Source organism: Nomascus leucogenys, chromosome X (assembly GCF_006542625.1).
Source record: "Nomascus leucogenys isolate Asia chromosome X, Asia_NLE_v1, whole genome shotgun sequence".
NCBI lineage: Eukaryota > Metazoa > Chordata > Mammalia > Primates > Hylobatidae > Nomascus > Nomascus leucogenys.
In genome coordinates this window covers 90,846,872-90,854,767 of record NC_044406.1, presented here as the reverse complement: position 1 = coordinate 90,854,767, position 7,896 = coordinate 90,846,872, and the positions used below count along the sequence as shown (strand labels likewise).

General features: G+C 39.6%; 1 long non-coding RNA gene across 1 annotated transcript; it reads right to left on the bottom strand.

Moving 5' to 3' along the window:
* Positions 1 to 1,245: 1,245 nt before the first annotated feature.
* Positions 1,246 to 6,016, bottom strand: LOC115833317. Its single transcript, XR_004028767.1, has 2 exons — positions 4,299 to 6,016; positions 1,246 to 1,590 (listed from the first exon to the last, which is right to left on the bottom strand). It is a non-coding gene; the product is annotated as an uncharacterized LOC115833317 (long non-coding RNA).
* Positions 6,017 to 7,896: the final 1,880 nt, after the last annotated feature.

Sequence of the window (7,896 nt, the reverse complement as noted above, 5' to 3'; positions counted from 1 at the left end):
ACCCCATTGGGCCTGAAGGACAGAGCATTGAGGCCAAGTAGAATCTTTTCCATCCTTAGAATCTAGTGGATTCTAAGTGAGTTTTATAAACACTCCTAGAATTTAACCAATGCATGTTCATACCTAATGAGAATGTCTTGCCTTTGGAGTCTTTATAATTATTTTAAATTTACTTTAAGTTCTGGGATACATGTGCCGAACATGCAGGTGTGTTATACAGGTATTCATGTGCTATGGTGGTTTGCTGCACATATCAACCCATCATCTCTACTGTGAGATTAAAAATAAATGGTGTTTAAGTTAGCCAGTCCCTGGAATGTTTTTGCAGTGGCCCTCGAAAACTAATAGAATACACCTCCATCAACAGCATTAAAATCATACAACCCATCGAGGAACCAAAGAAGTACACCCCTCTAATCACAGGTTTCCCCTTCAACTCCCATTGAACATCCCTGGACAACTAACTCTTCCTAGTTCAGACCGGGAGACCTGATCACACTTTGGCTGTGGCTCCTCGGCTGCAGGTGCATCACTGACTGACATGGATCTGAGTGGAGCTTGTGCTGTGCCATCGGACAGCATTCCATGATCCCCATGACACGTAGAGGCCAGTCATGAAGATTTTCAAAAACAAAAGATTCTATCCTGAAGAAGAGCAGAATCAGATAAACCTAAACAAGTGAGATTTCATTATGAGGGAGCCTAGAATAGGTATTGTTCCTTAAACTTTTTGATGTAGTTTTCTCTGTGCTGTGTTCGGGCCCTTGCTTATGTTTTCAAATGGACTCCAGCTTACAGGGAAATCTGATAAAATGTTTGACTGGACTATGTTTATCCCATTCATGCTATTTTCCCTACATTGATACTTCTTATTTGTTGTTTAGGTAGTAAAGTTCTTTCCCTTAGTTTGTGTTTCCTATAAGTCGCAGCATGACATCATGATTGCTCACTACGCTCCCCTTCTGCTCAATCACCCACTGAAATGCTATATCAAATGTGCGAGCTTCCTCTTCCGATCTTCACATCAATCCACCCCCTTCCTATTTCTTCCTATAATTCACCAACATCAGTCCCCTTGCCACCTCATTCTTCACTCCCCACAAACAAATCAGATTTCATTGTTAACCCTGTTTTACTAAACCTCCTCTTTGATTTCTGTATTTACAAAGGGAAAACACATATTCCAGGGTAAAATATCTCCATGGATTTGGTTTCTCAAAAGGACTTGTCTAATTACACACATAGGCAAAGGTAACTTCAGAAATTTATTCGTACGTCTTAATTCACAGCAACATTGGCACTTTACAGCAAAACAATTAGCATAATGAGAAATAAGTCACTGAGTGAGATGTGGTGTTTTGGAACAGGTACACAGCTCTGTCTCTAGAAAGGAACAGGGTTCTGCCAAGCGTCTTTGGTTTGGCAAGTGTTGTTCCGGACTTGTAGGAACATTTGGCGGCACCATCCAGAGGGATTTACTTGCAGCTGATTTTGTGGGAGTTTTTCTTGGTCTCCTTGTGCAGTAAGCACAGCTTCAATTATTTTCATTACATTTCTCTTCAACTATTTTCATAATATTTTTCTAATAATCTGGAAAAACAGAAAGTAACAAATCCCAATGAGTGGACTTCTTGGTTCTATATCATCTCTCTATGGATCCCAAGTGGAGCTCTGGAGGTGACCTTCCCCTCTTCCCATCTGCACTACTCAGGGAAGCTCTGGCTACTATCCTGCCCTGAACCCTTCTCCCTCTTGACCAAGGGGTCCTCTTTAAATGGTGGAATAATCTATGTGGCTATGTGTTGGGTCCCTTTGGGGTGGTCCTTTCGCACTTTTGATGGGCTCAAGAAAATTTTGATTTTTGTCATTTATCCAGCTTTTGCTTCGTGGTTTGACTGAGAGTGCCATCCTTTACTGGTTTCTACATATGAAGGAGAAGTGTTGTTTATGAGAAGTTTCAAAATTCACAGGAAACATTTAACAAAAATGGCCACATATTGAGCTTCATGGCACAATATAATAAATTCCTGTGGGTTGCAATCCCAGAGTATGTTCTCTTGTCCACATACTCGGGTGACTGGAAATCAATTAAAAGGGAAAGCAATGGGAAAGTCAGCACCTGCTCTGAAATTCAGCAATACACTTATAGAAAAAAAAATGCTAAAAATACCAAGACTTGGGACCCAGAAGAGAGCACAATGAAAGGTAGCCTGTATTAATATTAACATGAATATTAATATGCCAATCTTTTGAGGAAATAAGCATTATCTAACTTCTTCTAATGGCTGACAATGCTCTGTATAACTTGATGTTAGGGTCAAGTTGTAGGAGCTGAGAGTGCAGTGGTGCGATCTCAGCTCACTGCAACCTCTGCCTCCCTGGTTCAAGTGATTTTCCTGCCTCAGCTTCCCGAGTAGCTGGGACTAGAAGTGCGCACCACCACACCCGGCTAATTTTCATATTTTTTTTGTAGAGATGTGGTTTCTTCATGTTTCCCCAGACTGGTGTTGAACTCCTGGACTCAAGCGATCCTCCTGCCTCGGCCTCCCAAGGAGCTGGGATTACAGGAATGAGCTACTGCACCCAGCCGACAAAACTTATTTCAAGAAAATATAATATGATGTTGATACCCATTGAAGGAAGCATACTAAATGTATATATATGTATATATATGAGCAGCTTATTTATAAATGTGGTTACAAAACTCATACCTGAAATACTAGTAATTAAATCACATTACACACACACACACACACACGGAAACAGTTTACTGCTATAAATAAAAATTCAGAAGGATCGAACTCGGACAAACATAACTAATAGAACAAGCAGACCTCATACAATCTTTTTTCAACATTACCTCTGTTATAGAATCCATTTAAACACATAACAAAAACCCACAGTGCAGAAATAGCTGAGTCAAATAAATCAATGAACCCTTTTTAAGCTTCCTAGAAACTCAAGTAACTGCTCTAATTCATTCACATTTGTCTAATTATATTATTTCCCAGTCTGCAATCTTTTTTAATGCAAAGCTTAATCCCCTGTGAGTATGCATCACTTATGATAGAAGTATCCAATGAGAGCATCCAAACCCCACTCTCCACTGGCTCAACTAATGAAGTATCTCCAGTCCTGGGCCTCAGCCATTGGCTCAAAATGTGAGCAGGTGAACTGTCCTGAATCAATAAGTCTCCTCCTAGCTGTTCAGCTTTGTAAATTGAAGAGAAAATTAGTTTGAGGTTTTTGTCTACTTTTTATTTCTTTGTTTGATTTTTCATTTTATTGTAATTGTGATGACTTCAGGATATGAATCCATAGCTGTAAGCATGTCTTCTACCTCTTGCATCATATTGTGAAGAAAAATTCTTTGTAAAGGAATTTGGAGGAAAGAGGCTATTCCTGTGTACAGTTTGCAAACCAGGGAGGTGCAAACTTCAGTGTAAAACAAATGTGCAGTTCCAGAGAACAAAGAGAGGATATGGCTTTTATAGAGAAAGCTCCTATCAAGGTTCCCAGTACAGTCCATTTATGCAAATAAACAATTCAAACTTAGTTCTGATTGGTTGACTCAGTTGAGCTCTGGTTGGTCAATACAGCTGAGCCCTTATTGGCAGCTACAGGTGAGCTCTGGTTGGTTGCTTCAGGTGAGCTCTGAAAGTTCCAAAGTTAGATAGAGGTGTGGGTTTTTGGAGAATTCGTAGTACACGTGTGAGCTCTAGTCAGCGCGTGGCAGCTTGGCTCTATTTTAAATTTAAGCTCAGTTAGCCACTGGGATCCATCTTGAAAGACTGGCTCTTTTAGGTTCTCATTTGTTCACAAGTTTAAGAAAATGACAGTGACCAATTAAGAAAACTAGGGGCCGGGTGCAGTGGCTCACGCCTGTAATCCCAGCACTTTGGGAGGCCGAGGCGGGCGGATCAGGAGGTCAAGAGATCGAGACCATCCTGGCCAACATGGTGAAATCCCATCTTTACTAAAAATACCAAATTTAGCCTGGCTTGGTGACGTGCCTGAGGTCCCAGCTACTCGGAAAGCTGAGACAGGAGAATTGCTTGAACTCGGGAAGCTAAGCTTGCAGTGAGCCGAAATCGTGTCGCTGCACTCCAGCCTGGAGACAGAGCGAGACTCCTTCTAAAAAAAAAAAAAAAAAGAAAAAGAAAAAAGAAAAAGAAAAGTAGGATGACTCTCCTCCCCCTTTTTTTCAATTTGATTGTTGTGGGGCTTTTTCACTTCCAACCACATGTGTCTGACAAAATTAACCCACTATGGTAATCTGAGACAATAAAAACACTTACTTCAGTACAATGCCTTCTCCAAAATGTGATCGGTCCTAATTCTTGACTGAATATAATACTCTTCTTCTTTCATCATAGACTGTCACTCTGGAATAGGGGGGAATGAGTGTGGATGTGAGTGGGGGCACAGAAAAAGCTTTAAAGGGTGACAATTTACTCTTTTTCCTTATCCCAGACATTTTCCCTAGCATAGTGACCATATGTCCTGATTTTGCCTGTTGTCCCTTAGTAATTCTTAATAGCATCCCTTTCACTCTGAAATATGTCCAAATTTACGACTCTGTACTTCCCAGGGTAACTAGATCATGTAGGAAGCTGTGAGTGTAGTAGCTCTCAGATCTTTGTTAAATGAACAGATAAATGAATGAACCTACATTAGATGAGAGACTGGCCCCTGACAACCTATGAGACCATTGCTGAATTCTGTGGCTAGTCCACACGACCCTTCTGGACCTCTTGGATACAGTCCCCTTTCCTGTACTGCACTTTAAAAAAATTCTTTCTCTAAAAAGCTGTCTGAGTCCCAGTGTTAAACCCATGAGAATGTCAGATTGTGTTTCCTCCATGGCTTGCTTATCACCTTGACTCCTCCTAATAGCCTTTTGTGGTGTAGATATTTTAGCCTCAATTTTTTGCAGACAAGACACAGAGTAATTAAGTAACATGTCCAATGATCACACAGCTGATAAATGGAAGAGTAGGGATTCAAATCCACGTCAGTCTGAGTCCAGAACCCAAGCACTTGAACATTGTCCTCTGCCATCCTATCTCATATTGTAGTGATGGAACCTTCAAGGCATGGATATCTTAGGTAGACAGGATGAGGTGAGCCTCACCTTTAGAGCAAGTCTTTTCACAGCTTGATTTTTTTTTGAGGGCAATGTGATCAATTCAGAGGTATAAAAGCAAAAGCATCAAGTTAGGCTTCATGCAAAGGAATACAAGGAACCTGATTTTCTCGTGAAACCACGGGAGTTTTTTCAAGCAGCAGTTAGGAAATTTAACCATTCCCATGCTCAATTCTGTGTTTCAATAGCTGTCTAAAACATATGCATAGCCATTCCATGTTGCATAATTGTGTCCAATACAGACGGATTCCAACTTAGGATGGTTCGACTTAAAATTATTTGACTTTACGATAGGTTTAACTGGACTGAACTCCATTGTAAGTTGAGGAGCATATGTTTACTCTGTTGCAAATTGGTGAGAGAAAGGGTGGGAAGCAGGGAGTGAGAAATGTTTTCAGGTTAGGATTATACAGTCATTACTTGATAACCCACATTTAGCCCTGTGATGGCCAATTTTATATCTTGTCTCATCTTTCCAACCAGGGGGAGATTTTTTCCCAAATAAACAAGTATAGAGATTTAGGTAACCCGACTTGGTTGGGTTACAGTACCTAGATTTGTGGTCAATTTTATTCTGAATGTTTCTGTGAATGTCTTTTTCTGTAAGATTAACATTTAAATCAATGGAACTGAGTACAACAGACTGCCCTCCATAATGGCCTGAATAGAACAAAAAGACTGACTTCCCCCAAGCAGGAGTAAATTCTGCAGCAGACAGCCTTCACACTTGAACTGCAACATCGGCTCTCCTGTGGGTCTTCAGCCTCATGGTCTTTAGACTTAAACTGTAATCTCAGCTTTTACCTGGGACTCCAGGCTGCCAGCCCATCCTGCAGGTTTTGGACTTGCCAGCCTCCATAATCACATGAATCAACTTCGTAAAATAAATCTATCTATCTATCTATCTATCTATCTATCTATCTATCTATCTATCATCTAGATATTGTATTTTTAGTAGAGCTAGATGGAGTATCTATCTATCTATCTATCATCTAGATAGATAGATAGATAGATAGATAGATAGATAGATAGATAGATAGATATCCTATTGGTTTTATTACTCTGGAAATCCCTAATACAAGCTTTCTGCACCAAAACTTTGCTGCAGAGATCTGAGTGTTGTTTCCACACATAAAGTATCCAGTTATATATCAGACATTTTCGTGATTCCATTAATCAATACCTTTGCCTTTAATTAGTGACCACACAGTTATGTCAGTAGTTTTTCCTGGCTCTTTAGAGATGTTTCTTCACCATTTGATATGACTGGGGACAACAACATATTCAGTTCAATGGTAAAGTGGAGGACTTAATTACAATTATTATTACTAAAAATAACAATCCCTAGAACATTGGTAGAGTCCACATGGCACGTATTAACCAGAAGATTGAATGAACTTACCCTACTTCCGACCTTGCCAGTTAATTGCACTCCCTTTCATTACCACCTATATAGCTGACACTCATATTGGTTGGTGTCAATTAAACTAGGCATTGCTATAGTAATAAAAAGAGTCACCACTGACTGAGTGGTGACTATTCCAGGCATTGTTCTAAGTGCTTTACAGGGAACACTTTAATTGCCTTTTACAAGATCTCTGTGAAGTAGTGTTATTTTCTCCATTTTGTGGATGAAGAAACTGAACCACAAAAGATTGTCACTTGCCCAAGATCAAACAGGTAGAATATTACCAAGGCAAGAATCAAACATATTTCTACACATTTAAGCTTCTGCCCAGAAAAGAAAATATCATCAGAGTGAACAGGCAACCTACGGAATGGGAGAAAATTTCTGCAATCTTTCCATCTGACGAAGGAATAATATCCAGAATCTACAAAAAACTTAAACAAATTTACAAGAAAAAAATACAAAATCAAAAAGTGGGCAAAGGATATGAACAGACACTTCTCAAAAGAAGACATTTATGTGGCCAACAAATATATGAGAAAAAAAGCTCATCATGACCAGTCATTAGAGAAATGCAAATCAAAACCACAATGTGATACCATCTCACGCCTGTTAGAATGGTGATCATTAAAAAGTCTGGAAACAATAGATGCTGGCAAAGATGTAGAGAAATAGGAACACATTTACACTGTTGGTTGGAGTGTAAATTAATTCGACAATTGTGGAAGACTGTGGCAATTCCTCAACCATACAGAACCAGAAATACCATTTGACCCAGCAATCCCATTACTGGATATATACCTAAAGGATTAGAAATCATTCTACTGTAAAGAGGCATGCATACGTATGTTTATTGCAGCATTATTTACAATAGCAAAGACTTGGATCCAACGCAAATGCCCATCAATGATAGACTGGATAAAGATAATGTGCCACATATACACCATGGAATACTATGCAGCCATATAAAAAGAATGAGTTCATGTCCTTTGCAGGGACATAGATGAAGCTGAAAACCATTATTCTCAGCAAACTAACACAGGAACAAAAAACCAAATGTCACATGTTCTCATTCATAAGTGGGAACTGAACAATGAGAACACATGGACACAGGGAGGGGAACATCACCCACCTGGGCCTGTCAGGACTTAGGGGCAAAGGGGAGGGAGAGCATTAAAATAAATACCTAATGCATGCAGAGCTTAAAACCTAGATGATGGGTTGATATGTGCAGCAAACCACCATAGCACATGAATACCTGTATAACACATCTGCATGTTCAGCACATGTATCCCAGAACTTAAAGTAAATTAAAAAAAAAAATTTAAAAAGACTCCAAAGG